Genomic DNA, 18,145 nt, shown 5'->3' with positions numbered 1-18,145 from the left:
AAGTGCTGAAGTACGTGGTCACCTGTTGTGGAAATGTGATAGGTGATAGCAGTTCCCAGACGAATGCTTCCTCTCACTGCCCACTGCCAGGTCATCCAGCATTGCTTGCTAACACCAGGTCCATATGGGATGCTGAACCAGGACACGGTGTCAGTGCCTGAGCTGGCAGCACAGCTTTCTGCTGGAGGTGCAGCTCAGTACACAGTTACAATCACAAAAAATCGAATTCTGGACTTTGGTTCAGTTTCTGGACTCAGTGATGCAAATACATGATAACCATCAGCTTCTCTGCATGGATCAGCATGAAATAAAACAAAGCATGTCACAGATGTGAAAACCTGGAGCTGTTTTCTCCTGTACTATTGAACTCAAGGACTCTCTTTGCAAAGAGACTCTTGATAGCATGTTACAATAAGAGATCTCCTTACACCATTTGATCAGGTTAAGCACAGGTACCAGTGTGTAGTTGTGTCTGGCATTGATTTGCCCAAAATACCCCCATAAGAACACTAAGAGCAGTTGTAAGATATTCCCTTGGGTTTGTTCCAGAGAGGTGGTACTGTCTATTTGTCCAGCCCAATAGACAACACTGGACTTGGCCTTCCAAGCTCAGCTAACCATGGCCATCTGCCAAGAAACCCTAATCTGAGGATCTCACTGGATCACTACTGGGAAGCAGACAGCATTATCTGTGCAGGGGAACGGCTGCTTCAAAGAAGAACAAAAGCAGAAAGCAGAAAATTAGAGCTTCAACCATAAAGTTCAAAGAACACGGGGAAAAAGCATGAAAAATAATTTTGACACTTTGAAGTAGAACTCAATTGTTCCATTAAACTGTATTTTTAATAAAAAATAACAATAACAGCATTCCAAATATCTATTTTATAAGCTTTACTAATGTATATTTTTTTAATACATGTCAGAAATTCTTACTTGAGGCAAATGCAATATTTATAGAAAGCAAGAGACTTCAAAACAGCTCCAGAGACTTTAAGCTCTCGATTTATTCACAGATTTAGAATAACTCAGGAATACAAAATGACAAAATGTACATTTTTTATATTGTTTACTAATGTATTGTCTCTTGTCCCTGATCCGTCATTTTCCTGACTGGAGGAAACACATTCAGCTTCTTCACTGCCTTTAATGCTACACACTTCTGGAGGGAAATATTCCCATTTGGTGAAAATCTATCACAATTCTGTCTTGCAGAATATCACTCCCCGAGAATTATGTGAAGATCATTAATAAATACATTTTTGCAATGACAGTCATTTCTTCTTTGCTCATGATTTGTATCTATTATTTGCCTCAGCCTCTCCAGTTCCCAGAGAAGCTGCTGGTGAGAGTGAGGACCAGAAGAGGCAGTGCAGCTTCAGACCAAGGCCAGAATGGAGGCTGGCCAGTGGCTATAAACGTTAACAAGACGTCAGTAGTCAGCTAACCCGAGTTAGACACGTCCCTGGTTGTGGAAAGAAGCTCTCCCTGTCTGTCAAAGGCCACTTCCACGATGTGTTGGCAGTGTTTGGAAGTGAGGAACACGCTTTCTGGAGGATGGCTTTGGGAGCCAGCAGGTCCGTGTCTCTCCTCCAAGATCAAACACTGTCTGGCTGTGTGGCCCCATGCACGCCACAGAACCACATCATCCTGAGACTGATCCTGGGTGGAAGAAAGGCCCATCCTGTGCAGGGCCCGCTCACAGCCCCTGCACCCAACCCAGTCAGACACTGCTGAGGGATGCCACAAGCTGCCAACCAGCAGAGAATGGGTAAGAAAATGAGAAAGTGGTCAAAATATTCTTTCTTTTACCACTGCAAATCTTTAATTTTTCAAAAACAACAATTCTAGACCCACAAAAACACATTGTTTAAAAAATACCAGATATTGGCTTGTTTTATATATTCAGCCTGTGTGATGCTCTTCAGTCTGGAGGCATGGCTGAAACTATGACATTTCCACCATTCCTTCCTTCCTCTTCAGTCAGCAGGTGAGCAGGTGTGTTTCCCTTTTCCTGCCAGTTTCACTTCCATTCTCATGTGGTTTTTCATCATATTACAGTGCACCTATACTTTTACAGCCATACCTAAACACTGCTATAACAGAACACCAAGAAGTTTCGGAGCAGCCAGTCTATGACACCCTACCTGTGACACAGGCACAACATCACTCCAAGAAGGATGATGGGAAACAGTGAGAAGCCTAAGAGAGCCCTGCAGCATGACCTCAGGTCTGCTGTTCTGGGCCCTGGTGGAACAAAGGTGTGAGATTCAGTTGCAAATATCTAAGCACAATAGTGGAATTTTCAAACCAATACATTCTGCGAAGGAACCATAAACACTTTTGAACTTCTTTTTATTTCAGCACCATGTAAGTTTTAGCGTGAAAATTGTTTGATGTTCTTCTACAAAGTAATCTAGCCTCTGATTTTGGGGTGTGAATTTATTCCACATACTTCACTAAGTGCCTAGCAGAGGTCACTGGGAAGCAAAGGAATTTGTAACCCACATACACAAATAACTATATGCACAGCATGATACAGATCTGTGCAGGCACGGGGTTATTTTTCTTTTCCAAGAAAATCCTGGATCAGAATTAGTCAAAAAGACATGTTACCCTGGCAAAAGATAAGTCCAGAGCTCTCCCAAGTGTACTGCTGCTGAATCAACAGCTAGAGCTCTCAGCCAGCTCAGTGCTGCACTAGACAGACAGTAATAAAGGATGTATTTTAGCTACCCAAATTGCAGCAGCAAAAATATGCCATGAAATGAGTAACTGTTGAAAGATGATTAGCACACCAGTTCAGAGCACTGCTACAGGGTGTTTCTTTTCTCCTTAGACTTTCCCTGATGTTTCCAACTTCTGCCCAAGTCCTGCTCAACTGAAAGATTTCAGGACTTGATGAAAGACCACAAATTTTGCCTACTCCATAACCTAACAACTTTAAGGTTATGCTTCTGGTTGGACCCACATGGACTCTGCAAAGGCACAGTGTCTGCCCAGGATCTGCCCAGGAACTACAGACCTCAACTGTAGTACATTGAACCACAGGTGTCATCAGGGCTGCATTTCCTCTAGGAACAACCTGCTCCCCCTGTGATGGCTACTGACGTTCAGAGAAACGGTTACGGTGTTTTGGCAAAAATCATTTTGCAAACTACAGTAAATGAACATTGCTGGGCTCAGCTGGAATCCACAGGAGTGGATGCATCCACAGTCATTTCAGTCAGTACCATCCAAAAGTGTAACTCAGGGACTAAACATCAACAACTTAAAAGTGAGCGTAAGTGCTGGGATCTTTATTTCCCTGGTGTCTCAAGTTCCGACTCTGACTCCTCACACAGGGCCTTGACTCCAGCTGCTGGGCTTTAAGAAAAAACAGAGACTGTTCAAAGGCATGTGACAAAATCATGCAAGTTGGTAAAAGCAGAGCCGGAGGGGTAGAAGAAACTGGTGAGTCAGCTTGTCACAGAAATGCATTTAGAGTTAAACTGGCTGTAAATCTCAATAGGGACTATGTGTTCTGGGGCACTAGGCCAAAATATGCCCAAGAGCCTCCAGCTCCATATGACAGAAGTAGCTCTATCACGCAAACAAACACTTTTCTGAGCAAAGGATTTTAGTTGAGAGAGCAAACAGGCCTTTGTGAGCCTTTCACCGCAAATGGCTGGTGTCCAGTTTGGGATATTCTCTTAAATGTAAATAAGGAAATACATGCTGTTAAGAATTCTGGTTAAACTGAACAATAAAAATAATGGGCATTTGTTTGTATGGAAACTACCTGGGGTCATAATGTCTAGGGCAAAATCACTACTGCCTTGGTATCTAGAAAAGTGGTTACCAGTGTTCCCCATGCCCACCTGCTGCCTGGGTAAAACAGAACTGATGCCACTCTACCAGATCCTGCAGAATCCCAGAGAGCTACTTCCCAAAGCATTTGAGCTGGTGCTTTTCACTGGAGCAAGACTTGTTCAGTTCCCATGCAAGGGATGGCAGGATGTGAGCTTTGGATCCTGGGGAAAACTGTGCAAAATCCTATCCATTCCCCTCCCCTCTGTGACCTGGCCTGGCTGCTGATGCTGCTAAGGTCTGTGCCTTGAAGTACTGCAGGGCCTTGGAATAACTCAGTTCCATCAGTTCCTGACATTTCCATGTTCACAGCTGCTGCAGGAGCAAGGCTGTCATCAGGGCCCAGTGCAGCAACCGCATCGGGGACACAGGGGAAGGCTGCTCATGCTTTGGACATGCTGGATGAGCAGGACCCACAAGCTCCTGTGCCAAGGGAGCTCCTTTTCTCTCTGATACTTTGTCTTAGCAGGACCTCACATATTCGCATCTTGCTCCAGTGCTCATTCACAAGGCTGACACGTATGGCTGTACCCTGTGTGGCCCCTGCTAATTCATGACAACACTAGTGACTGACAAGAGCTGGCACCTTCCCCATCAACACACACTGTGGGCCAGCATGAGCAGCAAATCTACACTCGAGGAATCTCTTAAAGTAAACACTGAAGTGAGTGCTTGTGGCTGTATCTTGCAAGCACTGCTCAACAGACTTGGCTCCTGGGGTTGGAGTATATCATCTCCAGTGTGAGCCTTGCTGAAGTTAATATTAATGCTACAGCTAACCCAGCCATCTGCTGCACAAGGCAAAGAGCAGTTTATAGCAGAAAAGTCCCTGCAGCCTATTAGTTCCCTGCAAGACAGCAGTCTCATCCTTCCAGATGTGCGCTCTGGCACTGAACTCCAGAGCATCTGAGCACTGCAGAGCTGGCAAGCTCTACACATGCCAAACATGTGTCAGAAACACTTCAGAGGAGCTTTGCTCTTGCTGCTCATCCCGTGCTGTTCCGGACACGACCACAAACAGCACTGTGGCACACCAGGGTTCTCGCTGTCAGGAGTGACAGTTTGAAGCCACCCTGACAGTGCTCAATGCTGGCCGTGCTGAGCCCTGCACAAGCTCAGGCTGATGGTTCTGGCTGTGCTGAGGCTGAGCGAGAGGTGCTGGCTGCAAGCATGCTCCACATCTCATCACCCAGGCAGGGATGTGGTGCAGAGGGACCTGGCTCCCCTCCACGTTGCTTTCCCTCCCCACAAGCGAGGACTGAAGTATGCTGCTGTGCACTGGGGTTTTGTGGAGATGTGGGTCTGGGTGCAGCCCAGGTACAGGCTCAGACTGGGAGACTGCTTTGCTGGGCTGGGCTGGGCTTACAGATTCTCTCATATCCTTGGTTCACAGGTGTGTATCAGCCTACACATACTCCACTAACCATGGGTGTTATAACCATGGGTGTTATCCCCCTCACCACTTAGTGTGTTATGTATTAGTCTGGTGTGCCTGTCTGTCTCTAAAAGACCAGTATTTCCCACCCTTCCTCTCTTTCCACTGAAAGTTTCATGTGACATCTACATAGATGGAGAACAAGTTTTGTTCCACCAAGTTCTGGCACATTAAACCTAACAAACACAGAAGAGATGCAAGAGTAGCTAATGCTGTGTGCTCAGTGCCTTTGTGATACATCACTACTAAGGAGAGTGTAGAGGGGGCCAGCCCAGAGCAAAACTATTGTTTGCAATTGCCTTTTCCTTTTGACATTTTCATTGTACCTTCTTTTAGGATAGTAAATCTCCCACCATGTCTTTACAACACAGCTGCAAAGAAGCAATATCTAAAAGGCTGAGGAAGAAAATGTCCTGCCACCTGGGAGCAGCACTCTTTATCTCCCTAGTAACATGCAGGTGTCTTGGGCTGGTCTGGCTCTCTTCTCTTCCACTGTGGTATTTTTCAGTCAATGCATGCCTGATTCTTTTTTTGTTCTTTCCTGAATTGCAGGTAGCTTTGAAAAAACACACATGAACCAGCCCTGCCAGGTGAAAAATAAAGGCTCCTGATTGCTATCATTATTATTATACCACTAGACATTTTATTAACACTAAAGTGTGACATTTCCCTCCAAAGAAAGGCCTTCTTCTGCCCTTCTGCATGGCTACTTTATTGAATCCAAACTCCGTTTCCGAGGATCTTCACCTGTTTAAACGCTGCTGTGTTTCTAAAAGCAATTTAACCTTTCATCTTTTATGGATGGATCCTTTTTTAACAAAAATCCTATAGGGCCATTTTTCTCCTCATCTCCGTGTGATCTCAGTGATATTACGTGATGTAGCTTTTGAAGAAGAAATGCCGAAACAGCAGCTTCACCACCTGCAGTTAATGCAGCAGGAAGACGGAAAAGGCAACCTGGAAAATTCCCTTTTCAACATTTCTCTCACAAGCTCCTGGTAAGAATCCCCCAAACCGACAATGTCTCTTGCATGGAAATGAGGGGCAAGTGCTGAGGAAGGAGAGAATGGCCTGGAGATTTTGCCCATGTAAAAGCCATCAGTTTGTTTTCCAGCCTCGCAGCCTCTCATTGCATCAATGACTCAAGCACCACCCAGCTTTAAGTATTTATTTTTGGCAGTGGCTGCGTGCTGTCCAAGGTAACTCAGTCTCCTGGGATGAAGAAAGCCGTTCTGAACACAGCCAGTGCCCGAGAGGTGCAATGTTTAGAGACAGAACTGTTTTCAAGGCATTGTTGGATGATTTTACTGCTTACTTACCTCATGGCTCACAGGGGATTCTTGGTTCAATAAAAACCAGACAACTACAGACACTAGTACGTATTTTCCTTTACTAAATCCTCTAATCCCAGTTCAGTTCAGACTACTCAGAGAAATTCAGCCTCTCTCCATGACAATATATGTTTCTTCTTCTCCTTCCTCAGCCCAGGCATCGCTCTGGGGAAGGCAGATCTATTCACACGGCAAGCCCAGAGCACCCTGACCCTTGCACATCACCCAGGCAGGGAGTTACCACCAGGGACCATGGAGCCAACAAGGCTGCACTGGTACAGGCCATAGCAGATCCCTTTCTCCTTCTCCCATCTGCCTTTGGCACCGAAGCTGAATGATGGCTGGAGCCCGCAGGGTTCTTTGGAAAAACCTACTGCAAATCCTGCCCAGTTGTGACTACCCAGTGCCACCAGCCAGGGGGAGCACAGGGAGGATGGGGGCTGTGGGAAATGTGTGGGGAGGGATGGGTGTCCACAGAGGACCCCGATGACCTTTACCCTCTGCTGACCCTACTTTTGCATAGCAGCAGTCGATGTTTCCTCATCTAATGGCTCTTGGAGGCTGTACAACTTCCCCAGCTCAATGCACCAAGGTCTCCCAGGAGGCCTGATGCTGCAACAAGAGACTGCATTGGCTGAGCAACATAAACAGTGACAGGCACAGCCATAACAAGGTGCTCTGGCGCCTGCAGACTTAGGCCACAGGCTCACGAATGGCACCTGGGGCAAGGACAGTCCAGATGCCTCTATGAGCAAGCCCTACCATGAAAAACCCCATCACAGCCTGCTTTCCTGAGTCCCTGAGAAGTTTTAGGAGGTTTTTAGTCATCTTGAACCAATGACAAGTACAGAACATGGGTCTTTTCTTCATAAGGTCTCTAATTTGAGGATTGTCTGACAACTACAAATAGGGACTGCTGAGTGCTGTAAAAGGAGGCTTCCTTGGTGTGGGCAGCTGAGCGCACAGGAGCAGAGCTCAGTGACCCTGAATACAAGTTAGTTTGCAAATCTACTCCCTTCCCTGTCCCCTTCCCTGTCCCTCTGTATATCAGGTGTCAGGTTTTAGTTTTGGAGCTTTTGCCTCAGTAAAGCTTCTCCCATTCACACCTGCGAACATTCTCTTGCTGTGGAAGATGTTAATTGTGCGTTTCACCCAATGAAAGACTGTGAAGTCTCACAGATGTGCCTTCTCGAAGCTGTAGTTAAAAATCTACATTTATCTGTAATTTACTTCATAAAACACATTAATAGAAAGAATGAAAGCCACATAGCCAGAGTATCCACCAGCCAAAGAGACATCATTAACATTCCCTGCACCTGAATAACAAGCAAGGAAAAACAACACAGGGATTTAGAGTTCAACTTGCAAAAGATAACACCATGCATTAGAAGCGAATGAGCCTCCCAATGGGAGCAGCACTAGAGAATGGAAAGAAAATAAAGTAGGGCAGTGTGCCAAATTCAGGAGGTTTAAAAAAAATAAGCAGCACAGCCATCACAAAAGAATCCCCGTTTCAGCCCAGCATGGGAGGAAGTATGAACTGAAACCCAACGAGGATTTCCATGTTACTGTCTTAATTTGTAAAGGCTTTGAAAAATAACACAATGCTGAGCTGGTCTTTCTTTTTTGGGAAGAGGGGAGAGGGTCAAAGGGAACTGTATTGGTTATCAAATAATGACAGAAAAAGCTATTCTCTCTGGCTCTCCTAAACTCCCAAGTGACTTGAAGGGACACAAAACACATCCAAAGAAACCCTTGCACAGGAAGGCAAAGCAAAGCCTGCACCTTTCTCCAGCACGCTGCTCTTGTGTAGCTGTTCCCTGCCTCCTTGCTGTGCACTGACACATGGCTGCTGTCCCCCAGAGGGACAGGAACTGCACCTTGAAACGGAGACTGATGCCTTTCCTCACACAGGAAGACAAGCTTTGGTGACTATAAAGCATATGGCAATAATGGCAGGATCAGATGCTGTGCATTCAGTGACAGTCCTGGGCACACACCACCACGAAGGGCTCCTACCTTACAATTTCTGGTCCAAGCTGTAAGGAGGTTATGCTAATAATGTCTACAGGTACTGGACACAGAGCCCTTTTGTCCGTGTTGTTGGGGGATGCTTCATTCAGATCCACCTTTTCCTTTGCCTCCTGTTTCCGAACCTGTTCGGGATTTTTGCTTTCCCCCATTCTTATTCTGGCAGGTTTAATTGTAGAAATCCAGCTTTACACCTTTTGTTGCTCAATGGATACAGGAGAAGGTGAAAGGCAGGTAGAACACCACAAAAGCAAAAGGCAGGTGAGCTTTGAAGGAAAAGGGGTCTTAGGAAAGGGACAAAAAAGGAGCATAGAAATGGAGGGTTGATCTCTGTTGTACTCACAGCATGTAGTAAGCCAAGCAACAGCTACTGTACCTTAACTAGGCAACCGGTAGAAAATCAAACCTTCCCTGTGATCAATAGGATAATGGTGAGAGTTTGATTAGCCTTGGAAAAATTACAATAAGGAGAGAATTTTTTCTCTCCATGGGCTGGGTGATTTCCCTGTGAAAGTTTTTACAAGAATGAGGCTGCAGATAATGCGTCTTGTTAACCCAAATTACATGCACTCGAATTCCCTCTCTTTCCCCAAAGAAATCAGAGAAGAAATCAGGCGTGAAATGGCATGTGGGTGGGGCGAGCAGAGCCAGCACCACACTGTAATTAAATGAGACTCGCCGAGCCCCCTCGCTCAGAGCCCTTCAGTTCTTGTTCTGGGCTCTGCTCGCTACTCAGAAACACGGGGATACACTGCGTGTACTGCAAGAGAAAGCTGCTGCGGGAAAGGGGGGGCTCTTGTCTTTCCCTAGGCCAGGAAATCCTCAGGCCTGACCCTCACACTGCAGCCCCAGAGCAGAGCTGCCTGATGGAAATGTGGCTTCTACTGATTTATCAGGTCCACTCTCCAAGATCTCAAACAGAAGGGCTTCTGTCGTATTCACTAGAGAGGACTGGACAGGGTGGTGCACTGCAATTTAATTTCTCCTATCCTGGTCATAGTTTCTGCTACCAGATAATGTTACCAACTCCTCCAGCAGATGCACTGGGAGCTCCTTCTCTGCTATCCTCTCTTAGTGAGAGCCCACACTCTTGTGCTGCCGTTTGCTCCGGGTGAAATTCCCTGCACTGAGTGGCACCACTTTGCAGCAGGTCATTTGCTAACTGCATTTCACTGATCAGGAGGCTTGAGAGTCTTTTGAGACTTAACATGGGGGTGAGTTTACGGTTTGCTCCTAGGAAGTTCTGCAGGAGCCGCTGCAGGCGCTGGCAGAGGACACAGAGGTGTCACTGAGGCTACCAGGGTGCCTCCCAGCAGGGTCTCTATTGCCACGGCACATTCAGAACTTCCCTGCGTGGCGTTTCTCTCTCACAGCCTTGTGCAACGAGGCTGCAGAAGCTCTGTGATGTGGAGAGAAGCAACTGGCCTAGCCCGTGACAGAAGAACAGGCGTGTTTTCAGCTCCAGGAGGTTCCTGCAAAGCAGAGAGGGGCTCACGCACAGCTCTACAGCCCTGCACGGAGCAGCGATGGCCCTGCCTGAGCTTCCTGCTCCCGAACTTCCTCTGCCGAGCGCAGCCGCTGTGTGCGCTGCTCCCCAGGGAGCCCCCGCCGCCAGGAGCCCAAACCCGGGCGGGTCTGCAGCACCCGCCGTGACCAGCGAGGGCGCAGCGCCACCGCCAGGGACCGCCCCGGGGACCCGGCACCGCCGGCACCGCCGGAGCCCCCGGACCGGGACCGGGGCCGGCCGAGGAACAGCCCGACCGGGCTCCTGCCCTGGGGACGGGGCGCCAGGAGCGGCTGCAGCCGCTCTGCTGCCGAATGTGTTTCCGAGCTGCCGTTATTGTGCTGGTGTCTGGTGGTCTGTAAGGAAGGGTGAGACCGGCGTGTGCCATGGTGCGGAAGGGGGGCAGCCGGTGCCTGGAGACACCCAAGACTCAGCCCTACTGCAAACCCCTTCGGGGATCAAGGGATGAAATACGAAGCCATACCAGGGATGGAGATAAGAGGCTGTATCAGTGATGCAATGCTCCTGTACCCACAGCTCTCTGGAGATGTGCACTGAGCACAGGAATGCTCAGGGGGATTTTGTGTGAGTTTGGTGCCAGATCTTGTTTCACATGAAGATACAGCCATGCCCAGCCCAGTCCCCAGGCCAAACCCAGTGAAGGCACCCATTTAATACCACGTTGATGCTCTGGTCTGAAATGCCTGATTTGATGCAGTTTATTATGGCTCAAAGAGCAACCTTGTGCACATGAGAACTGTAATTCCTTATCCCTGTCATAAAATACATAGGAATGGAATCCCTGTTTCCCAGACAGCACAGAAAACAGTGTATTAGGTTGCTATTATTATTAACAACAGGACTAGAAGTACTAATAATGTAGATACTAATAACTTGCACAGTAGCAGTGCTGAGAGTCTCTGTCTCGCAGTTGTGCTAAAGCACGAACCATACCCAGAAGACCTCACAATCCAAAGATGCTCAACAAAGTATAGGTGAAAGGGGCACTTGAGCCCCATTTTTCCAGCTGAAGACTTGAGCTGCAAATGGAATTTAACAGCAAGATGGATGTTTGATTACGAAAAAAAGATGTTGTGACTCTCCCTAACTTATGCTTTGCTGTATGTTTGCCTCTGTAGGTGTAGAACCTGCCTCTGCTTCCAGGCTCTCTGGCTGTGGTTGTCCTTGAAGCCCACCATCTCCTCCTTGACTTGTGTCCCTCTTTCTGCTCTGGTGCCGGTGTGCTGGCACCCTGCCTGCTGGATTCCTTGCTTCTCCCCTTAGTTTCGGGCTTTGTTTTCATCAGTGGTCCTGGTGATGCAAGGGAAGGCTGTGGTTGCAGTAATGAGCTGGGTAAGTAAGCCTTAGGGGGAGCAACCTGGGACAATGTGCTCATGGTGCTGCCTTCCTCCAGGGAGCAGAAACAAAGGAGACTAAGTGAGGAGAGGTGAGCAGGTGGCACTGGGGAGGCAGCAGGTGGGAGCGAGGCAGCCACATACAAAGGATGAAAAGAGGAACATAAGGAGAAAATGAAGCTGAAAGAGATGCTCGATTTGGGGCAAGAGAATGCCGAAGAAGGAGCCATGGTTTAGGCCTTTGCAACAATAGGTGGTGAGGAGGTCTGCTTAAGAGAGGATCAGCTCTCCTTGACTGACAGCTGCTAAATGTGTCAGTAGCTCAACAGGAGATGTTTTCAGTGCACACACCTCAGGCTGCCTCTGCTGATCCACTGCCTCAGGTCAGGTGTATTTTATACACTGTAAAATAGCAGCATCCTCACCAGTTCCTGTGAATCTCCCTTCCTCTGCAGTCATCAAAATGCACTCCTCATTCACAGTCTCCTTCTGACACTGGGAATATCTCAACCCTGAGCAACAGGTGATGACAGGGCATGACATGTTATATCAGTGTTTCAGTCTCCAGAAGATTAAGATTAGATTTCTCCCGCTTTTGCATTAATGTCCTGTGAGATGCACAGGGCTCAGCTTGCAAGCAAAGTATCATGTTTGCTACACATGGATGTACACTGAGCTCTGCAAAAGCACACTCACGTATTGGTAATCCTTTTACCATCTTCTTGTTTTCTTTTTCATTCAGACCAGGGGTGAACTCAATGTCATGCTTTGACAATCCAGGTGCCACTTCAATAACGCATAAAATTACACTATTTTTTCCTTAGCACCTCCTCATAAACAGCAGAGGCAAAGCTGAGTGATCTTAAAAGATGCTTTGTGCAACTGAGTTTACTACAGGCTGGAATCCGGGGCTGATGGCCCCAGTTGGCTTAGTTTGGTGAGGAAACTGCCCAGGCTTTTTGGAAGTGCCTGCACTGCACAGTGTGAGGTGTGGGCTGCTCGGTCAGTGATCACCTGGAGATGCACTTTGGCTCCCTGACAAAGCTGATGAGGGAGTCACCTAATAAAAACCCTGGAATTATGTGCTGGAGACCAGTGCCTTTAGTCTTGATCAATGTCCAAAAGCAGTGAGAAGAATAAAGCGGAGGGACTCTGATGTTATTTATGTATTTACTTCTTGTTCTTACTATAGCCAGATGTACTCGGAAACTTAGGAAACCTGAGCATCAGCCTGCTTCCAGGTACTGTGCCTCTGTGGAAAGAAGGACTGTAAGCCCCAGACCAGAGCTCTGGGGAAGGCTCTGTTCAGTAGAGGGAGAACTGGGGGAAATACAGTGTTAATCCGCAGAACCTGTTGCAGGTTGGCCACATCAGTCAATTTTCACAAGTTAATAAAAGCGTAGGGACAGACAGGTTTGGCACTTGGGACCCAAGTGGGGCAGTTCTGTGTGTGTCCAACCAAGGGCTGTGACAGCTACAGACACACACGCTGCATTCCCCAGCACCCTGGATCATGGTGTAAATGTAAGCCTCCTTCAGCCTCCCTAATGAGTCCTGCTAACTGGATCAGTAATGATGATCAGCTATGCGAATGGCAAAAGAGGTAACCAGTTATGAACAGAGGACTCTGTCTCCAAAAATACTCCTGTGCAGCTAGGTGTTTTCTTGTTCTCTGTGCACACATTAAAAAGGAACTGCAGAGCAATAAACGTTAGTATTTAAAAACACCCAACTTAAGAAGGGCACATTTACTATAACTTTCCTCTTTATGGAGGAATAACAAAGGATCCCTAAGCTTCTATGGTTCTACAGAGACTATAAAATGATTGTGAGTTTAACTGGATCTTTCCTGGTTTTGAAGGTATAAGATTAGTGTATATCAAGGGAATATGCTTTGTTAATACTTGAGGTTCAGTCCAGCTGCATTTTTCCAGCCTTTTATGGCATCTGTTTTTGTCACTTTCAGCAGTTAGGTAACGCACCAAGATAAGAAACATACCCCAAATTAAACTCTGTAAAAGGAGAGACTGGCCTTACAGTTTCCTGTTACAGGCTTTGTAGGGCTGGAAACTCAGGCAGTCAGAACCACGCGGCACTAGTGCAGTAAGTGACATCTTTCCTTGTTAATTATTCATACATAACAACAGTTCTACTGCTAAGTAAATACAGTTAATGAGGAGAGCCAGCTTACAGTAGCAAAGAGCAGTTTGGGATACAAAGGCAGCATGTGTAATAGGCTGGGTTTGTCTCCTTCGAGACTGAAAGCTTGGAAGTGTGAAAGAGGACACTAAACCCTCTGACATACTTTTGCCATCTTTTACCTTCTATGACCAGCAAGGGCCGGGACGCTGAGCTGTTGCTGAGTGTTCAATGTTTAAGCATTGTTACACACACTATAGATTGTTTTCTCCCTGACCTATGCAGCACGAAGCTGAAATCGTTCCTCACACCAAAAGCCTTCCCAGTGATTGGGGATGGCGTCACCTTTAACACGGTAACATCTCCTTATCCCAGCAATCCCGTGTTCCTGACCTCCAGGCCTGGTGTTCTTCCCAGATTCCCTTACAGTGATTTTTATATAGAAATGCAGCTTTACGTTCTTTCAGTTGTAAAGTGCCTAGGGCTTTTACTGTCTCACAGGAAAGGAGAAAGGATAGACTTCTCATGCTCTAAGCCTTACCTGTTTTGACTGTGTTCAGTTTTTCACATCCCTGCTTCACAGGCCCATGCCTTCTCATCTGCAGTTACCAAATAATATGATCTAGTGTCTCCTTTATGGAAAAGGAAGATTTCCTTCAGTACCAGCCACTACAAATTCCTCTGAGTTGGTTGCACGTAATTAATTTGTGCATTTTCTCCTACCTTGCAAATCCCTAAATGGATATGCAATAGTTCCTGGTTTCCATTTTCCAAAATAACATAAATCATCTCCTCCTGTCTTCAGCACAGCCTGGCCGTGGAGCAGTTAGGACTTGGAAGGTGCGACTGGAGCTACACACACATGGTGACACTCATCTGCTGCTGTTTCATTTTCTCATGGCTTCCCATGTGAAATGTAATGACTTCCACTTTGCAATGACATGTGTTTTGCTCTGTTTTGTTCACTCAAGAACATCAAAGCATTTTCTCACAATAATATTAACTAACCTCTGGACAGCCTCACTGTGCTGGCCAGGGAGTAAACTAGTGCCTGTGGTGGAAACAGGAGGCAGGATTCTGGCCTTGATCTCTGCTCCAACCAATAGGCAGGAAAAGAAAGAACAGTAATAGCTGGAGTCCTGCCAGAAGTACATTCTTTCCTTTAATACCTGGCATCACCTCCAGTATAAATCTGGAATTAAACTGGATTATGTTTTTATGCAGATCCTGTAAAAGCAGTTTAGCTTTGGGTCCTGTCTGAGCCATCTGATAACGATGGTATCTGCACGTAAGTGGCAGCAACACACCTTACACTCCCCACACAGATCCCCAGGAACTGGAGCTGGTTTTAGGGAGAAAGTAGTTCTACAAATAGCTGCCAATGCCTTTTCCGAGACTCCTCTATTGCTCTGGAATAGCCAGAAGGGACTCGAGATCCCTTCAGTGCCAGTGGGTGTTGGTGTGTGCAAGCTGTAACTTCTGAGGCAAAACAGAAAGGGAGAAAAAGAGTACGGACACGAAACATAGGTAGGAATTGCCTGAACTTGGGGAGCTGAAGAGTAAAGAATCACAAAGAGCATTGTATAGCTTTTATATTAATCTAAAGTGGATTCCTGAATTCTATAGGCACAATAGGGGTAGAAGGGGAAAAGACATAAAGGTAAATGAAGGGCACAAATGGCCTTTATTACATTAAAAAAGCCTTTCAGAGTGCATGTGGTTAGGCTTATTTCTGTAACACGAATGACACTGGCTGCAGTGTAACTTCTGCTGTCATTTAGCATGTTGGGTGAAGTGTGAGGAGTCAGTGCCAGTGTATAAGAAATGGAGAAAGCCTGGGTCTGCATTAATTAGAGTTGACTGAAAAAGATGGTAGGAACATCCAAGACTGATTCCTTTAAGTATAATATCAGCTCCAAAAGGCATCAGCAGCTGGCCAGGGCTGCAGCCCGATCCAAGAATTCTCTTATGAACCTTGCCTGGATGAAAGTGAGCACTGCAGACAGTGCTGGAGGGGAACAGCCACCTTTCAAAGAGCAGTGCAAGCTCATGGATGTGAAACATCCCATCTCCCGAGTCCACGGGTAGCTCATGCTTGTCTGACAGTTTCTCCAGAAAAGGCCAGATCATACAGTAACACAAATGGATATAAAATCTTTTGAGCTACATGTAAGGGATCTATGCATGTGAACAAATCACGGCAAGTCTGTGGTCAGCAGGGTTAAATCCACGAGACAACAGTCTGCACTCCAGCAGAGAGCGTGCAGGGATCTACAGCTGAAAAGGCTGGAACTGTCTGTAAGCAATGATAAATAAAGTGTTCTTCCTGCCTTGGAGGATTTCATAGGATGGTTAACAAACTCTTGGAACCTCTGGGTGCAGGAGATGAGGTGTCTTTGGGGGCTTGGTCCAGGCAATGCCATCTGCTCACAGGGTGACAGACCTGGCCTTTCAGAAATCATTATTCCCTGTGTTCCCAGAATCCTTGCCCAGCCTAGCCTGGCATCAGCTTCTTCCTCAATCACAGCCTGCAAAGCCATATTGCAGAGGATCTCTTTTGTTAGTCTTCATTTCAGGACAGCAAAAAATGACTGATCAAACACGTGGAAATGCTGAGAAGGCAAATGAAATAGTTGCTGCAGAAACAGTTTCTGTAGGCTGTTACTTTTTTATTCCCATAGGTGCTGGGCTGAGCTCTGCAGGGACACAACAGGTTTCTCTCTTTAATGAAAAGCTTCATAATTTCTTTTTTCCTAGAGGTTGTTGCAAAACTGTAACTTCCTGTGAGGTGCTGGGTTTCACAAACTACCAAACTGATACCGTGGCATGTAAACAAGCTGTGTAAATGTCTAGGCAGAGCCATGCCATAGCATTATTATCATTTAAACCACAACAGCATGCTAAATGATATTGCAAGGTTGGAATTTACTGTCAGCAGTTTGTATATTTGAAGTACTATGCTTTGCTCAAAACAAAACCCCCAAAATATTTACTGACCTTTGTTGCTACAAAAATCCAGTTGTTCAGCCAGAAAGAGCTGCTAACATCCCATGAATCTGATCAGAAAGCTATTAAATGCCCAGGATAGCTTTCTATTGAAATAACTTTCTATTTCTATTTCTTTTTGAAAAGAAAATTATCAAATTGATAAATGCCATTCATGGCCCTGATCCAGCACAGCTCCATTTTCACCAGGCTGAACAGTAAGAGGGAACACATGGTAAATTAGTAGAAAAGGTGAGGAGGGAGAGTACAATTGTAGCAGAAATGGCAGTAATATAAATTTCTATCTATTAGGCCTGGCAGAATTTGCTGCTTCAGTGGAAAGAATTTGAGAGGCTGGGTTCTGACTTCCTCGATATGGAGAACTTGTGTGCTGGGTGAACTCATTCTGTGCCTGCTCACTGCCGCCTATGGCTGGACCCGATGCCCTTGACCAAACCCGGACGTGACTCTATGGCAGCTCAGATCACCTTTCAGCTGCACATCACTCCACGTAAAGAGTGAAAGCTCCCTATGAAACAGTCAAAAGTGCAACTAAACCCAGCTGAAAATTCAGCCTTTTTTATAACAGCAATTTCATGGCTGATGTTTTTTTAACTGCAGACAGTAATATATGATGACTGATGCAACTCAATACTTCCTCCCATTCCTGGCATGAAGCCAAAGGGTTGGTAAAAGAACCTAAAAATGACTCCGTACATCCCAAATGCTAAAAAGACTAACTTTGGACGGAGTTTCCAAACTAAGAAATGCGAGCAAAATGAGACATGGATCTTGATTGCGGTTATAAATTATTACAGTTAATTCAAATATCCATTCTGAGTTTCTCTGCTCAGGAGGTCAGCTTGCTACTGAACATCTTTAGGGAAGTCGATGGAGTCCATCAAGCACATGGAGACTGTGAAGATGCCTTCCAGCAGCAGAACGAGGATGGACACTTGCACACCAACCACTCTGCTCTTAGGTGCAGCCTTCCTTCCTCCAGAAACTTCTCAAATTGCTGATAGCTCATCATATGTCATGAAAGAGTTAAACTTGATTCTTCACTTCCCACATCACCTTAAGCATCCCAGCTAAAGCCTGCAATGAGTTAAAAACCATCACCCCACTAGTGGGAGTGAAAACATGGGCACTCCTAGTCCAGCTGCTTTGCTGCTTGTCTTCATACCCACAGCAGCTCCTGTGTATCAAAAACATGCCCTCTTTATTCCCTCTTTGTATCCTAAGATACTCTTTAATCACTTCTTTTATTCACTGTAAATCAAGAATCTAATATTTAATCTTTTGCTTCTCTTCAATTAAAATGGTAACAGACAAGGATCCATATCTCCCCTGCTGCCTACAGGGGTAGTGATGGCTCTGAGCACCCTGAAATGCAGTGTATGGGAGGGTGTGGACAGTGTGGTTTGCTATACTTAGCTTTTCAAGCAAAGATAGTGCAGACTCAGGCAAAATCATTTAAAGTATGGGATTACACAGAGTTCCAATCAAGGTACACGCA

At 46.2% G+C, this 18,145-nt stretch overlaps 1 long non-coding RNA gene across 2 annotated transcripts; it reads left to right on the top strand.

The window, feature by feature from the left end:
* Positions 1-421: 421 nt before the first annotated feature.
* LOC133211846 (uncharacterized) lies at positions 422-6,649 on the top strand. Of its 2 annotated transcripts, none has more exons than XR_009725301.1 (2): positions 422-5,239; positions 5,834-6,649. It is a non-coding gene; the product is annotated as an uncharacterized LOC133211846 (long non-coding RNA). The 2 variants fall into 2 exon arrangements; XR_009725302.1 differs by lacking the exon at positions 422-5,239 and adding an exon at positions 5,306-5,739.
* Positions 6,650-18,145: the final 11,496 nt, after the last annotated feature.

This window comes from Neopsephotus bourkii, unplaced genomic scaffold, assembly GCF_033783945.1.
Source record: "Neopsephotus bourkii isolate Nb327-2 ecotype Australia unplaced genomic scaffold, CSIRO-AGI_Nbou_v1 NB_659, whole genome shotgun sequence".
NCBI classification, from domain to species: Eukaryota; Metazoa; Chordata; class Aves; order Psittaciformes; family Psittacidae; genus Neopsephotus; species Neopsephotus bourkii.
The sequence above is the reverse complement of the archived record's forward strand: the minus strand, read 5'-3'. Positions and strand labels throughout refer to the sequence as shown.